Source organism: Hyalella azteca, unplaced genomic scaffold (assembly GCF_000764305.2).
Source record: "Hyalella azteca isolate HAZT.00-mixed unplaced genomic scaffold, Hazt_2.0.2 contig7398, whole genome shotgun sequence".
Taxonomy (NCBI): Eukaryota; Metazoa; Arthropoda; class Malacostraca; order Amphipoda; family Hyalellidae; genus Hyalella; species Hyalella azteca.
Genome location: NW_025937524.1, coordinates 556,213 through 574,380, shown reverse-complemented (window position 1 = coordinate 574,380; position 18,168 = coordinate 556,213). Strand labels below are relative to the sequence as shown.

Below are 18,168 nucleotides of genomic sequence, written 5' to 3'. Positions count from 1 at the left end.
GCCTAGCCCCCGCGGGTGGATACTTGCCTAGCCCCCGCGGGTGGACACTTGCCTAGCACCCGCCGTTGGATACTTGCCTAGCCCCCGCGGGTGGATACTTGCCTAGCCCCCGCGGGTGGATACTTGCCTAGCCCCCGCGGGTGGATACTTGCCTAGCCCCCGCGGGTGGTTACCCGCCTAGCCCCCGCGGGTGAATACTTGCGTAGCACCCGCGGGTGGATACTTGCCTAGTTCCGCGGGTGGACACTTGCCTAGCCCCCGCGGGTGGATACTTGCCTAGCCCCCGCGGGTGGATACTTGCCTAGCCCCCGCGGGTGGTTACCCGCCTAGCCCCCGCGGGTGAATACTTGCGTAGCACCCGCGGGTGGATACTTGCCTAGTTCCGCGGGTGGATACTTGCCTAGCCCCCGCGGTTGGACACTTGCCTAGTCCCCGCGGTTGGTCACCCGCCTAGCCCCCGCGGGTGGTTACTTGCCTAGCCCCCGCGGGTGGTGAGGCAGCGCCTGCTGAGGGTAGTGAGGACAAGTGAGGCGTCAGTGTGCCCCCAGTGAGGCGACATTCTCCTCCAGGTTATTCATCAAAGGAAGGTGCGAGAGCTGGATGGGATTAATGAGGATTGGATAGGAGGAGCAAGCAACAAGTGTTTGAAAAATTATGAGATAACATTTGAGGAGATAGGATTGGGGGTAGTAGGATTAGGGGAGACAAAGCTAGGATTAATTGGGACAAAGATAGAAGGAGCAGTGAGCATTCGGTGACCTTGGATTAGCTGCAAAAGGAGCTGCTTGGCTTGTCTTGTGACAGCTGTTATCGCTGCATCCTGTACAGCTGAGCTGCTACCTTCAGGCTCCAGCAGCCCCTGTACAGTCGACAGCTCTACAGTCGACAGCTGTACACTGTACAGTCAACTGCTGTACAGTCAACAGCTGTACAGTCAACAGCTGTACACTGTACAGTCAACTGCTGTACAGTCAATAGCTATACACTGTACAGTCCGCAGCTGTACAGTCAATAGCTGTACACTGTACAGTCAACTGCTGTACAGTCAATAGCTATACACTGTACAGTCCGCAGCTGTACAGTCAATAGCTATACACTGTACAGTCCGCAGCTGCAGCTAACATATGTGCAGTGACCATCACTCGCACGTCACCGATGAACAGATGTCAAGACAGATGCACAACACCGCTGGCAGGAGTCGCGGACGGTAGGAAGCTCTGCCAGGGCATGCTAGTCGACCCTAACAAAATTTAGAGTCGCCCCAGCTTCTGGTAATCCAAATCAGAAGCTGACACGTCTGTAAATTTTCACTGGGTAACAAAATTTAGAGTCGCCCCAGCTTCTGGTAATCCAAATCAGAAGCTGCCGCGCCTGTAAATTTTCACTGGGATCAGGTGGCTTCCTGGCGCACATGTAAGAGGTTGCGTTCATTATTCCTACAGTGGGCGGGAGTTGGAGCTGGTGGCTGTTAAGATATCTATGTTAGATATCTACCATATTAGATATCTAGATTAGATATCCAGATACCTAGATTGGATATCCAGATATCTAGATATGCTAGATAGATATCTAGATATGCTAAGATATCATAGATATCTAGCATATTCATATACTAAGCGCACATATGAGAGGTTGCGTTCATAATTCCTTCGCTGGGCGGGAGTTGGAGCTTAAGGCTTCTAAGATATAGATGTTGAAATGTCTTCAAGATTGAGCGCGAACTGTTCATGGAGATTTGAAACGCAAAATTGAGTTGCTTGCCATCCAGTAAAACGTTGTTTGCCTCGTTTTATTATTTATTTTTTTTTGTTGGCATACTAGCCGATTGTTTTGTTTTAAAGTTCCATGCAATGCACCAACAATGTTCTCATTTACTATTGCAATAAAGTCATAATTTTGTAATGCGTTCAATTTGTAGCGTATGTTCATCGTTATTTGTTGATTTTCTCTTGTCATGCTATTCATTTTTTCTTGCAAAAATGACTTTCTTTTTCTACTGCGTTTGCCCTTCATCATGGCGCTCATGGTATTCAGTTGTGGAGGTCAGTGTCCAGTTTTTGTATCCTTAGTATCCTTTAGTATCCTTAGTATTTGTTTGGGACATAGCAGTCCCAGGCCACGATGGATCGCCGCCTTTGGAATCATGGTCTGAGGTCAGCCGAGGGACGGAGCATGGTCGTGTTCCATGGTCGCTCTGAGGCCATCAATTTCCCTCATTATTCCTCGCCCTGGACACGGCCTCCGCCTCTCGGCCTCGTTGCGCTCCTGTAGGACCTCGAGGCATCCTTTGAGTGCGGTGCCTCCTGCAGTGATCTGTAGGATGGCGTGGGGAGTGGCTGCTGCTGCTGCTCCCAATACTTTGACCACCTTGTGCTGAAAATTTTACCCCGTATTATTGTTGTACGAATTAACATATGCGTTCGCGAAAAAAAGATCACGACATGAACATTATCCCATTTTTTATTCATATGACCAAGGTATACACAAAGTTGGCGGCGGAATGGATAAAGAAACTGAACGAGATAACCGTGAGAAGCGCCACTTTGCTCACGTCTTACAGTGTTTATAATTTATCTTCTGTTTTGGTCACTTGTATTGTTCTGTTGTCAGCAGTTGTTTGTAGTGCATTAATGACAAACGAGGATAATGCACGGAGAGCATCTGCCGGTTGCTTAGATAAGCCAGCGCTCATTTGGTGCTGTGATATTCTTGAAAAAATCCAGTGATGAAGGAATGACCTAAGCACGCAAGATAGCATAGACGTCCACTTGCAGGAGAAAGATATTCGTGTTTGCACTAAAAAAAATATACAAAGGCATAGATGTATTTATACAAATTACAATCTGCCAACTATAGTCGGGTTACATGCTGAGCGAGTTATTTTTTGATACCTACAATTTATTTTATTATTATTTATAAATGTGTGATACATTCACTCGTTATTATTATAAAATTACGGACCAGGCAATAAGTCCAGCAGCTATCTCAGTTATGGCAGCTAAGTCCAGCAGCTATCTCAGTTATGGAAAGATCGGGTTCCAAAGGCCGGATCCCTTGTGAATCAAGTCACGAAAAATTCAAGAATCAGCAACAGGCCATGGGCCTATTTCTTCAGTGCCGACATTTCTATTCTATTCTATTCTACTCTATTTTTTTCTTCCAAAGAAAAAGCGAAGCTTTACGAATATTAAGCGTTTGGAGCTGTAATTCTTATCCACTACTCGTCCGAATATCCCGGCGGCTAGATTCTTCTGTAAAAATTTCTTTCGAGCCGTCACACCGAATACGAGCCAGGCACGGTCAGAATTAACTAGGATAATTTTTATACAATTAGAATAAAACCTGATGGTAATTAGAATTAGCGCCAATTAATCTTATTTAAAAAAGCCTCTTTCATAACTTTAATTCATGACGCGTTGTTCAGTAAACAACAGCGACCGACAATCCCATTGGTTGCCTTTATTCGGTTCCCAGATGTCGAGATCCAAAAATTAGTCGCTTCGATCCACACGTTCAGGAATTTATTACAGAATCGTTACGTTAAAAAAAATTTTTAGTCGCAGTAAATATTATAACGGCCTTGTAAATCCTTCCGGCCTTGTAAATATTATAACGGCCTTGTAAATTCCGGTGTATGCACCGGAATGTCTCATATAGCGTTACATGATATGACCATATTAATAGTGTCCAGCGTAGACCAGCGGGTGCGACTGATGAGCCAGGGCTCCAGCGTGGCCTGGGGCTTCTACTTCATAAAAACTTTTGCCAAGAAGGCTTGCCCAAATCCTGGACAATGATCCAATCCTTGCATCCTTTATACGATCCTTATTTATTGTTTCCTTTGCAAATTAGCTTGTTTTTTCGCAAATGTGACCTGAAATACACGATGTTACTGTCTGTTCCCTGACGATGCTCAGGATTTGGCAGTGACGCGCGCTTATTCAGCGGTGCTATTCATTTCCTCGAGGAAATAAATATAAATAAATTCGATAAAATAAATAAATTCGAGGCTTTGTTATTGACTTTTTTGGCTTTGTCGGTCATCTTTGTGGCTTGTCAATGCGCTGGTGCAAAGGCTTGTTATACTGCTGGGGCCGGATTATCAAAACTTCGTAACTTTTTGTACTTACGACAAAAAAGTTATGTGGTACGTAATTACACCCTAATTTTGGCATTATCAAAACTTTCGTACGCAAGTCTTAGCTAAAAGCCTAAATTTTTTCCCGCGCAAATGTTTTTATAACACCACCGCTAGTATTACGTTGTCATAGCAACGCCACTCGCAAGTCGATTTTGCGTACTTACGAAGTTTTGATAATACGGCCCCAGGATTCTTGAATATTCCAAAGGCACAGGAGACACGTAATTAATATTTATGTCATTACTAACTTAATTAGAATGCATTTTATGAAGCTAGCGGACTGTGTGTTTGTTATTCCTGCAGTGAGGGCAGGGCAGCGTGAGGGTAGTGTGAGGGTGGTGAGGGCAATGTGAGGGCAATGTGAGGGTAGTGGTAGGGTAGTGAGAGGGCTGTGTGAGGGCAGCGTGAGAGTAGTGTGAGGGTGGTGAGGGTGGTGAGGGCAGCGTGAGGGTAATGAGAGGGCTGTGTGAGGGGCAGCGTGATTATAGTGTGAGGGTAGTGAAAGTGGTGAGGCCAGCGTGAAGGTAGTGTGAGGGTATCGAGGGCAGAGTGAGGGCAGAGTGAGGGTAGTGTGAGGGCAGTGAGGCAAGCGTGAGGGTATTGAGGGCAGGGCAGAGGGCTTCAGAGCTCCGCCAAACCGCGGCCCAAAATAGCGGCTTCGTCCCGCCGACGTGGCAAGCCACATTAGTGCTGCCCCTGCCGGCTCCTGTTCTCTGTTCCCTGCTGCTACTTGTCTCATATTCTCCTGTTTACTGCCGCATCTGTTGCTCCTGTTTACTGCCGCACCTGTTCTCTGTTGCTCCTGTTTACTGCCGCATCTGTTNACCGTACGCTGTTCGCTGGTCCTCCTGTACTTGTGTTCACCGTACGCTGTTCGCTGGTCCTCCAGTACTTGTGTTCACCGTACGCTGTTCGCTGGTCCTCCTGTACGTGTGTTCACCGTACGCTGTTCGCTGGTCCTCCAGTACTTGTGTTCACCGTACGCTGTTCGCTGTTCCTCCTGTACGTGTGTTCACCGTACGCTGTTCGCTGTTCCTCCTGTACTTGTGTTGGGCGCTGCTGTCGCTTCTACAAGCAGCTGTCTTAAGATTACTGTTTGCTGTTGACTGACGCTGCATGGGTGTTTTTTGCCTTTATTAGTTCACCTGTTGTATTTGTCTTGATATCTGCGTGCTCTCTACCTGCTTTCTGCTTGCTTTCTACGTGCTTTCTACGTGCTGCCTGCTTGCTTTCTACGTGCTGTCTGCGTACTCAATCGTTCCACAGGTTCTCACTTCATTCTATTCACAGTTCTTTGGCTGCATGTAGAAGAACTGCGAAGAAGTTATTGTTCTGTTACGTGCATTATTGCTGCCTTTAGATATGCATTCGATTCATTCGATTGTTTCCGTAGCACTTCTCTTTTTGTTTAAAAACTGCACCGTAGCTCTCACTTCTGACTATTCCCTTAAATTTTGCTATCAATTTGGGAAGGATATCACTTATCACTTAAGGCCTATAAAAAGTGCTGGCTCACTGCGCTGGACTGTAAATATTGCCACAAATTGTTAGAAAGTTTCGAACTCTGAGTTAAACATTCTAACTTAGGCTCTTCATTTGTCCCAAAATGTTTACTAAAATCAATTGCTACTGTAATCCAGTAATTACTGTATTATAATCGTTGCCAGATGTAATATTCCTAATTCTTCCTTATGATCAACGTAGGACAAAACCGCTCGGCCAACGAACGCAAGTTTGGAAAGTCTGACAAATCGGCCAATGTGCCTCTTTGCCTTGCGGCGCTATAGGAAACACCCTGTGCTGTATTTTCAAAGCCAGCATTCGTAAATAATAATAATAATATGATAATAGACCCGTATAATCTTGTACGTATTTATCAAGCTTTGTTTGGTGGTTTTTGTTTGTTGTAGGCCTGGCATCGTAAATATATAGGGGCTGTTTGGACGCGTACGTATCCAGGATACTTATCGTGTCGGCATATTACATGGACCTGGAAAATTCACCTGGGCCTATTACCTGGAAAATTCATTCTTACTGCGAGAATAGCAAGGCATTGCTAACTGGGAGGAAAAGATTAGATAAAAAATTGAAGCTTGTTTTCAAATTACTGTTCTTAATACAATAAAAAGACGTTAAATAGCTCTGTCATATATGTAATGAAACGAGAGTTAAATGAAAGATATATCATGTAAAAATTGAGTTTCAACGGCTCCTTCTTTAGCTAGCACACATTAACTTTATTATTATTGTCGGCATTCGATGTAACGTAAAGGACGGGATTTGGAATGATGGATATGACAGAATTTTGAAATTGTAGAAATTATTCTGTCCGGGCTACGCTGTCAAACCTGCTAGTATAAAATAAATCATACTGTCAAACTGTGAGACAGACTCGCGTCTGTCAAACTGTCTGTAGTTCGCGACGATGACAGTACTCGCTTTTTACGACACGCGCGTACTCGTTTGTTCAACTCAAGACTCTGTGTGTCGTCGGGGGGAAATTGCCGTAACTTTGCGAGGTCTGTTTCCTATTGAATAAAATTTGAGTGCCCGAGTTCAGCTACTTCTGTGGTTGGAAGTTCCACTTCATTTTCTACTTAGTGGTTATCGCAACATTTCAAATACAACCATGTTAGTTGCAGAAATAAATTTCGATTTCAGGCGGTATCTTATGCAATTTGAGTGCCCGAGTTTAGCTACTTCTGTGGTTCGAGGTTCCACTTCATTTCCTACTTATAGTTGTGATCGCAACATTTCAAATACAACCATGGTGGTTGCAGAAATAAGTTTCGATTTCAGGCGGTATCTTGTAAACGATAACTATTTTTTTGATTAGTGGGATAAATAGCATACGCCTGATGAATGGCAAATCTTTGCCACTGCCTTACAAAATTCAAACGAACTTCATGTTTTTTTCTCAGTTAAATGTACTCTTAAACCAATTTAACTTTCTGCTGCCTGCACAAATCTTTCTATTCTTGCATGATAAATTCTAGTCGTGTAAAAATAGAAGGGTCGGGTAATGCTGGTCGAAAATAGGATGTACATGCGGACAGAGATTCTCCGACTATGTAGAGGGATAAGTAAAGACAACTAAACTACCTGAGACTTGTTTTGATAAGGGGCGGTATGTAGGTATCAAAGTCATTACAGAGGTACAGGTGCACGGCTTGCACCCTCATACGTCGGCATGCTACTGAGGGGCTTGTTTAAAGTGTCCAGCCCTTTTATAGACTCTGAGTAGACCGCTGAGAACATCAACGGTATCGCTCACGTGATGTTGTTAATGCTGACTCAGTGCCAGGCATTCAATCAATCGCTTTCTCGACTAGCGAATAATCACAATTAGTGATTCTCTAATCTTATAACCAGAATGAGATGCCTGCCACGTGTAAATTCTTGTTTTTATTTTTCTTTATTTATTTATTATATATTTAATAAATTATTGCCTAAATCCTAGATTACTGGGATTTAGTTAGCCAAGGTGATGCCGGAGCTGGTCACTGCACTAGGATTACTGGGATGATGTTCCGATTTTATTCTATCCACAATTAAAATGACTTCCGGGCATACGCCTCTTCTGGATGGTCAAAAATTTAAACATTTTTTCATGATGACACATCAATTCTTGGATCGTGGCATTGTTACTTTGTGTCAAAAACGAAGATTTCTGACAAATCTTCAAAAATAAAACACAAGTTTCACATCCATTTGATTATGTGAGCAACTAACTATAAAGTATTTGGCCTCGATGGTATAGGATGGCATAGCATGGTTTAATGTTATAGCATTGCCATATATATAGGTATATATATGATGGGAGTGTTGCTTCAGCATTCATGTGCAATAATAATTATCTTTAATATTATCTTTGAATGATGCATGCATGCATACAGTGCCTACAAGCATCATCGTGGGCGCTGAGGTGAGATCACTTGTGGTGATGATCACACGTTGTTTGAGATGACGTCGAATGAAAGCAATGTTACTATAGTGCAATACAAAGCTAATTGAACGCGCGCTCCGAGGACAGTGAAGCCTTGTGATGAAAGTCTGCATTCATCCTACTGATGAATCATTCCTTGCGAGCCGAGGTTCGCGTGTGCTCATCTCCTGTATAGCTTAATTTGATGATGAATGTACAGGGAGGTTCAAAAAAAAAAAAAACTTCCTGATTTGAAAGGTCAATAAAAAAAACTAGTAAAGATATCATTACAATATAAATTTTATTGAAAAAGAAATTACCTGAGTTTTTGTATCATTTAGTTTTGAAGATGACATAGGACAAATTAATGACGGCCCCCATTGCTAATTCATTCCGTTAGTTGATTTTTGAAGTTCTGTTCAACTCGCTGAAGCATATTAATTGACGGGTATGTAAGCTATGGCTTGGCATATGTTGTTCTTCAAATGAGGTTGGGTCCTTGGACAGTCATTGTAAACAATTGATATAAGATAACCCCATTAAAAATATCACACGGAGCCAAATCGAGGGATCGGGCCGGCCAAAGATGGTCACCTCAGGGAGATGAAGCGCTCTGAAAAATATTGTCGCTGGTCAATGGAGCGACCCATGGAAAAGTACCTAGGCCTCAACAGCAAACTCACGCTGCTCACTTGTCCAGTGCGTAGTGGCTACTGACTAGGAAGAACACAAAACTTCATAAACTTGCCTTTTATATGAAATACTTTCATCTTTTTCATACAACATCTGGCTGCTTGGCGCGAAATAAAAAAAAAAGAAGTTTCTGTGAATCATCCGGTATGAGCCAGTTAATTGTTGATGTTTCAGTACAGATAAAATTCATAGATTATTAACAGCCTTATTTTAGGAAAGTATCTGCATTAAATCTGCCATAATGTTAATAATTTATGCTTGATTAATTATTATATTATATATAATAATATATAATTATTATTATATTAATTTATAAACAATTGGTGTTTTCTCTTGTAATCTTGTCTGGAATAATTCTTGTATTGCTTTGTTATGACGGCGAGCACACCTCCCGCTGGTGAACTTCTCGCTGCGTGCGTGTGCTTTTGATCTCGCGCGCCGCCGTGACATGCGTCTTCGCTCATATATTATTACTATAAAAGAAATGTTATTCCGGAAAATTACACAACCAATCTATTAAAAACAGCTGACTGTTAAGTTAGACAGTTAGTTAGTTAGTTAGTCAGTTAATTAGTTAAGTAAGACAGTTAACTTCACTGGTTGATTGGCTTCAAGTGTGACTCCGTTGATTTAATCCCTTTATATAGCATATCCCCTGTGAATTATGTTTTCGTTTTATAGCAACTGACCAAGCCTTCTTATTGTGATAAAAATCAAATCAGATCTATTCACTGTATCATACTTTGAAGTATAGCGGCCTTCTTTTGGAGAGAAAGGCCATAAAATGCTCCGCCGAGGCTAAAAACCGGCTCTTGATTTCTTAGCGTTCCTGCATCTGTACTCTTTTAAGTATATTTTTACGTGCAACATCCACTAGACGTTCAGCCTTGCAAGCTCAAACAAATGACATATTTCCGTAAAATTTGATTGCTGAACTGCATACTTGAATGGGACTTTTATTCGTCTCGCCTGGATTATTCATAATGCACTCTTGCAAAAAAATTGATCTAATTATTCTAATGTGCTTTTTTGTCTGAAGGCTCTGCATTCTGCAAGCATTAATTGATGAGAGTTTAGGCTACTCTGTAGTGAAGAAACCTGCTGAAATCTCGTGTGTACAGTATTCAAACAAAGATTATCCTCGGAGAAACTTGTGTATGGATCTTGAATGCAGTGGTGATCGGAATTATTCTTTCACTTGTTTGCCCTGGATTTTGATTTAATTCCTACGATATATTAGAAGTTATATGTCCCGTACTAGACGGCGGCTCCTGAAACATCGCATCAGTCATGAGTGACGGGGCGAGATGCGTTCAGTAAACAAACCCATGGCGGAAAGTGCTCGAAATGGTGCGGTGTGTGCAACTTACGTCGTCGCCAGTGATACATCAAGTCCTGCTCAGTCCTGCACTTACGTTGCTAGTGATACATCAAGTCCTGCTCAGTCCTGTACTTACGTCGCCAGTGTCGAGAAATTGGATCTGCCAGAGCTGGAGGTGCTGGTCCGAGCCACAGGACCGTAGCGGATACAAGTAAAGGTCGAGAAATTGGATCTGCCAGAGCGGGAGGTGCAGGCCCGAGCACCAGTGCAGCTGTAAACTCTAAGCTCCACTCTGCTCACCAGGAGGATGATCAGGTATATTGAAGTTTAATCGGAACCTGAACAATTTCTGTTAGTCTATGATATTTATTATTTTGTTCGTAGCCATTGGCTGATCGACGTCGGCTGTGAAGTGAACCTCGATCAATCAGTGGCTACCGAAAGTTTAACTGAAAGTTACAGCACGGAGAGTAAATTTTGCACCTTTGGCCGCACTAGAATTTTTTTGCTGCAAATTGTGTGAGTTTTTTGTCATATTGCAACACGGCGCTTCTTCCAAGTACGACAATGATTTTCAATTAAAATGTAGATCATGATTATGCTTGTGACAAACTGATATTTTATCAGTTAGTTAAATCATAAAAACATAACCTAATTTCACTAAAACAGTTCATTCACTTATTTTAAATTATATCCTTTATTTTTCTAGGAATTTAATAAATTTTGTCCTATTGTTTAGAAAGAACAAGCTCTTCAAGTGTCCCCATTTTACTAATCTTTATACTAGTCATCTTGAAATGACAAGATTTTCATTTCTAGGCCAAATCCGCACTAGCAGTAACCCTCTCATTCTCAAAATTTGTCTAAATTCGCTGAAGTTCGAGAGTTGACGGTCTTCACGCTGCTTAAGCATCTATGCTACAGTTTTATCTCATTGTTACTCCTTCTGATTTCGCATACTTCTTAAGTTTCATTCGTTTCTTTTATTTTCTGGCTTCACAATTCGAATCGAACTTCCGCACTTCTTGTTCACTTCTGATTCGGAGCTAGTCGTTGGACGGCAGCGTACTGCAAGGACCCAGTGAAAATTTACAGGCGCGGCAGCTTCTGATTTGTATTACCAGAAGCTGGGGCGACTCTAAATTTTGTTAAGGACGGGGGCGACATCTCGCTGCCTCACTGCCCGAAATATAAGACACGCGCGCCATTAATAGAGTTGGCTCGCTGGGGTGCGGTCTAAATGTCTAATTTATGAGTCCACAGACACTTCCTCATAATTGATGACTCATTAACCATGGAGGCATCTACCGTGCAATCTGCGGTCACTCATGTGTCGTCCAGGCACCGGTCAATCTCCCCAACTTTTCAAAATTGAACCTTTTATGAATTTTGAATTAAAAAAATTTCTCCCTTAATTTTCCATTTAGAAATTAAATTTAATGGTTGATTCAACTTGCTGGATCGAGAGATAAATAAATATCTTCGCTGTTCGTAAATAATTGATTTCAAAAGAGTCAGAAACACTGAATTTCTCGCAATGAAAGCTAGTAAAATATTCGACTCTTTTGGCCGCTGCACAAACAGTCAGTGAGCTTCGCGAGTGACAAACGCGGTGCTCTTAACAGTTTAATTTTTCGCCTTCGCTTGCTTCTTGCGTGGAGGAGGGGTGCGCAGTTTTTGTGACCTGGGCTTCAATCTTTGTTAAGAATCTCGACAAGCAAGAGGAAGAGTCGTGTTTTTACCGCATCATTCTTGCTCGCAGAGGTGTTTCATCCGCTCGATTTTCATAGGTTTGTTCTTATGCTCCAACCGACCGAGATGCTCTGCGCGCCAATGGGTGCATGGCTTGGGTTGACGAAAGTCTCCACCAATGAAGAAGCGCAGCAGGTGTAGCCCACCTGTGGTCCCATGGGGAAGGGCGGTGAGAACGAGAGTCCTCTGAAAAGTTGAGGCACAGGGACGGGGGGCGCGGCAGGAATGCTGGCGGGTGGCCCCAGCTTTGGGCCGATCGCCCAATCTTTCTTCCAGTCGTGACTTGGCCGAGTAGCGCGAGTGTCGGAGGTGTAAGAGCGACTCGTGTGGCAGTGCTCGATCAGTGTTCGCCGTGTTGGTTATCTCTCGTCGCAAGTTTAGTGCAAAAGTGAAGCAAGATGTCGACGGGCATTAAGAAAGTGGGCACTAAGAAAATCACCAAGCGGGTGATTACGACCACCGAGGCGACCGAGTCGTCTGGGTATCCTGGCGAGACCGAAGTCACCACCGTCATCGAGACCTCGACCACCGGCAAGAGGAGCAGCATCGGGTAGGGGCGTGGCTGCCCTCGCGCCCCATTATTTATTTTATATTCATTTATTCTTTTATATCCATTTTTTCTCCCATTTCGCATGCGAACCATTTCGTTATATTTTCTAGACCTCATTCTATCATTCGTGCGCGTTTTTCCAAATTATTTTAATAACGGCTGGTGCACGTATTATTATTGTTATTTTCAACAATGAGATTATTTTTTTCCTTATTTATAATTTCTCATTCATTGGCTATCGGTCACCGAAGTTCGTGCGCGTACATTAAAATTTAATGCTCGTGCACATTCATTTTACTGATATTAAATCATGAAAGGAATTTGTTACGTTAACATGAGTTGTATTAGCTGGTTCATTGCTAAGATATCTCGCACTTGCCTAAAGATGGCTCTCCGCTTGCACGACGGCAGCTCGAGACCACTTACGGACTACTTATATAGCGAATCACTCAAATCAAACTTCCTTTGAATTTATGGTGTGAGACACACGTGCAATCATGCGAAATCTTACGATACACGCGCAATCTTACGACACACGCGCAATCATGCGCAATCTTACGACATACGCGCAATCATGCTCAATCTTACGACACACGTGCAATCATTCACAATCTTACGACACACGCGCAATCATGCGCAATCTTACGACACACGCGCAATCATGCACAATCTTACGACACACGCGCAATCATGCACAATCTTACGACATACGCGCAATCATGCACAACCTTACGACACACGCGCAATCATGCCGGTCAACTAGAGCGATGATACATAAACAACTATAGAAAGACCAAATATGAGAACATTGGCTTGCTTGATTATCTTCGTTTGCCGTCGAAAGCTTAGCATATAACTTAACTGCAAATAATCTGTACGTTGATTTTGTTAGATTTCATACCTCAAATTGCGAACATATTATATAAATTAGCATGTAGTTCTTGAAGATCAAGCAGATTCTCGTATACAATATCTTGCCATACTTCTTCATCAGTATACACAAGGAAATCAAAATGTCTTTGTAGTTTTCATTACCGCATCATAACTGCATAATTTGACAGAGAATCAAAGGAAAAATTATAGTTTACCACAGTAACTGGATTTCTAGATTTTTAATAAATCGTTTTGCCAGTTCTATAGAAGGAAACCAGTATAGAATTTTATCCTAGTGTCTGCTGCAACTCGGTTGATCTGAACAAATATTACCTTTGAGTCTGCTACATTTAATTAGAAAAAAGAATAATTTTATTTACTTTATTATAATGAAAGAAAAGCTCTTTAACCCGCGGCGAGATAAATTTGAATCATCATTCACCCATCCCCTTGTTTGTGAATTCAGGAGGTAGGGATTTACTCTCATGTTGATATGTTCGTTATTCGTTATAAGTTTATTGACGTTGTAAGTTTACTTGAGGCTTGCTGTTGTTCACCGAAATACGAACCCGTTACAGATTTAGTAGAAATTGGGAATGAAAATACTCGGAAATAATCGAGGCTTTAGATAATCTGGCCACCGAGCTGATCGGAAAATTTATTGATACATTTATAATCCGATTTTAAATAAACTAGAGCATTACACCATTTCACAAGAATATCGAAATAGTTCATGTCATATTATTTAATGTTGAATGAGCAAGATCAATTTTTGAATGAAATTTTGAAAATATATTATCAAAGCTTTCTGCAACGTGCAATAAGTTAACTCGTTATAACTCTGTATTTCCAAGCATAACTTACTAGACCATTCGTGTCATTCATCACTCATTAGACTTTAGATATTATACATAACTCATAATTTACGAGACCATTCATATCTCATTAGACCATTTAACCACTTTAATGATTATGGTGTTCATCCGAACTCGCTGTAAGTACGAATGTGAGCGCTGATTGCGCAGCAAATTTAATAGCAGAAAAGTGATCAAGGTGCTAAAATATTTAACCTGCTAACCTTATGAATATTTTCACACCTACTTTTAGGCATGATTATCAAAATTTTAGATCCTTACTATCAGTACGTAGATACAGAAGGTCTATAATGCATGGGTCCATAAGCTTGCTTGTTCATATGTTGGATACAATGCGACACCTTCACTCGGGTCAGGATTGTTGAGACCGTGCACCAACGTCACTGACTTGTCGACTAGTTGATGTTGTCATCACTCACTACTTATCACTCACTACTCATCACTCTCTACTCATCACTCTCTACTCATCACTCTCTACTCATCACTCTCTACTCATCACTCTCTACTCATCACTCTCTACTCATCNTCACTCTCTACTCACCACTCATCACTCACCACTCATCACTCACCACTCATCACTCACCACTCATCACTCACCACTCATCACTCACTACTCATCACTCCCTACTCATCACTCACCACTCATCGCTCATCACTCACCACTCATCACTCATCACTCACCACTCATCACTCCCTACTCATCACTCTCTACTCACCACTCACCACTCATCATTCACCACTCACCAATCACCACTCATAACTCCCTACTCATCACTCACCACTCACCACTCACCACTCACCACCCTCTGCTTGCATGTGTTCGCCAGTGCACGTATTCTTACAGCGCCCTCACATGCGTTATAAACAATCGTCATACTAGTGCGCGTTTGTGCCAATAGTTATAAGAAGCAAGCCGCCATTTCACTAGCCTACAGTCGTAATTAATTTTCTTTGTAGCGACATTTGAACTAATAACATAGTTGACTAAAACCTCAAATTTTGCCTCTTAATAATACAGAACATTAAGATGTATGCCAGTGTAGAAGTGTTGCGAAAGCGGTTAGTGTGTTGTATTTACGGAACGGGAATCGCAGATCCAAAAAAATCACGTTTTGTTAGCGATTTTTTTAATCAAATGATTCTTCATTTTGAAATGCAGTAATTCATGAATTATAATTGAAAATATACGAAAATTTTTACTCATTGATTAAATGCTATTTATATTCTGAAAACTTAGCCTTAACATTTCTTTTTCGGTGTGACTTCTGAGGTTAATTTTCATTTGACTTTGGCTTTAGTTTCTGCTTTCATTTGAATTTTCGTTACGAATTTGTTATTTCACAAAATTGTCTCTGAGTTATTCATTCGGCCCATCATTTTAGCGAGGGCAGCCTGGCCCCTACCGCCCCACACTGACCAGGTCAGTATATATTACCCTCTACTGATCGCGTCAGTAAACACTGTCCCCTACTGGGTATCAGTATACTCTGTCTTCTACTGGGTATCAGTATACACTATCAGTATACACTGTCCTATACTGGGTATCAGTATACACTGTCCTCTACTGGGTATCGGTATACACTGTCCCCTACTGGGTATCGGTATACACTGTCCCCTACTGGGTATCAGGATACACTGTCTCAGGTCAGTATAAACATGCAGTGATGCATCACAATGAACTTGGTATTCACATTTGGTGCATTTTGCTCCTTCTCTTTTGAACACTTGAGACGCTGCGTGTCGTGTAACGTTGATGCCATGTTTGCGCTCCTCAGGATACGCGTGATGACGATTTGTGTGCCTCAGGATACGCGTGATGACGATTTGTGTGCCTCAGGATACGCGTGATGACGATTTGTGTGCCTCAGGATACGCGTGATGACACTATGTACACTTTAGATACGTGTGATGACACTCTGTACACTTTATATACGTGTGATGACACTATGTACACTTTAGATACGTGTGATGACACTGTACACTTCAGATACGTATGATGACACTATGTATACTTTAGATACGTGTGATGACACTGCACACTTTAGATACGTGTGACGACACTCTGTACACTTTAGATATGCGTGACGACACTCTGTACACTTAAGATACGTGACGCTGTGGAATCGAGATCAGCCACCGTCCGCAATATCTGAAAGCGCTGCTGGACAAATGCTCACTGATAGTTCAAGAGGAAAAAACATGAGCTCTCAACTAGAAATGAAATCGAACCAAACATTTTAAAAATTTAATCACAGAGGAGATGCTCAACGCAAGAAGATTTCACATTCCAAAACCTCAACTGCCACGCAATAAAGTTAGGAAAACCATTAGCATGAGGATTAACTAATCGTCAGCTATAGAAAGATCGGGTTCCAAACGCCGGATCCCTTGTAAATCAAGTCACGAAAAGTTCAAGAATCGGCAACAGGCCATGGGCCTATTTCTTCAGTGCCGACACTTCTATTATATTCTATGAACAAGAATCGGCAACAGGCCATGGGCCTATTTCTTCAGTGCCGACACTTCTATTCTATTCTATTCTATTTTATTGTATTCTATTCTTTCTATTCTATTCTATTCTATTCTATTCTATTCTATTCTATTCTAACTGATCCTCGTGTAGGAAGGTCAAGTGAAGCACGAGAGGAGTGCGGGATGAGACCAGCGCGCGCACAGAGCCTCGTTGTGGCGCTGCAGCCGAGCAAGCTTGGGTGATCAGTGAACACTCATCCATGCACACGCATTGTGTGGAGACACACATCTGCATGTGTGGACTCATTTCTGCATGTGTAGACCCACTTCTGCATGTGTAGACCCACTTCTGCATGTGTAGACCCACATCTGCATGTGGAGACCCACTTCTGCATGTGTAGACCCACTTCTCCATGTGTAGACCCGCTTCTCCATGTGTAGACCCACTTCTGCATGTGTAGACCCACTTCTGCATGTGTAGACCCACTTCTGCGTTTGTAGACCCACTTCTGCATGTGTAGACTCACTTCTGCATGTGTAGACACACTTCTGTATGTGTAAACCCACTTCTGCATGTGTAGACACACTTCTGCATGTGTAGACCCACTTATGCATATGTGGAGACCCACTTCTGCATGCGGAGACACACATCTGCATGTGTAGACCCATTTCTGCATGTGTAGACCCACTTCTGCATGTGTAGACCCACTTCTGCATGTGTAGACCCACTTCTGCATGTGTAGACCCATTTCTGCATGTGTAGACCCACATCTTGCATCATATTTATAAATATTAATCTTTCTAGAGCGATCTCTTCAGAGACGGATACTTAGTCATAGATCTTTAGAATGTTTGTCCATTTAGAGATATCTATGAATATTTGATTACATGGACTAAATGGAGTGTCGATAGATCCACATACACACCGCAGTGTTTCAAACTCACGTGCAAATCTCCCGCATCCCGTCAGTGCCGGATGGTTGCCGATATTATTCTGGCCCATTGATTAGGAGTCGAAGGAAGAACAAAGCACAAACAGGAAGTTATACGGCCGAATTTTAATGATCGTGGTATATTTCCCTGCTGATTTAGGCAACCTCGTTCGTTTTTTCCGTGTAGTCGATGTATTTTGATAATTAGGTAATGTAATAATTATTTAAAATAAAGAGCAACGCTTTATTAAACATCTAATGTGTTGGACAGAAGACAACATTCGTGTCATCTTTATAGTTGACATAACCAAGTGATATTCCTTCATTTTATTCGATTTGAAGACGGCAAGTTTTCAAGCGACTGGCAGTGCGGCTAAGTTTGTATGCATTTCTATAGTTTATTAAATAACCGGAATGCTCGTCTTCTCCTGCAGAAGCGAATTATTGTATATAGGATACATGGGGCACCTGATGGACGCAGCTCAACTCGATCGTCGCTCAGGAATGCAGAAGTCTGTTCCATCATTAATATTGATTAAAAACTGTTAACCTATAAGCAGTTTAGAAGGATGTATACCCAGCCTTCGTACCATGTCTCTCAAATTTAAAATCATCTTCATATCCGTTACATAAA

At 42.1% G+C, this 18,168-nt stretch overlaps 1 protein-coding gene across 1 annotated transcript in view; it reads left to right on the top strand.

Moving 5' to 3' along the window:
- LOC108673145 overlaps positions 1 to 18,168 on the top strand; it is a 67,494-nt gene that overhangs the window by 19,266 nt on the left and 30,060 nt on the right. The gene's annotated exons all lie outside the window — the stretch shown is intronic.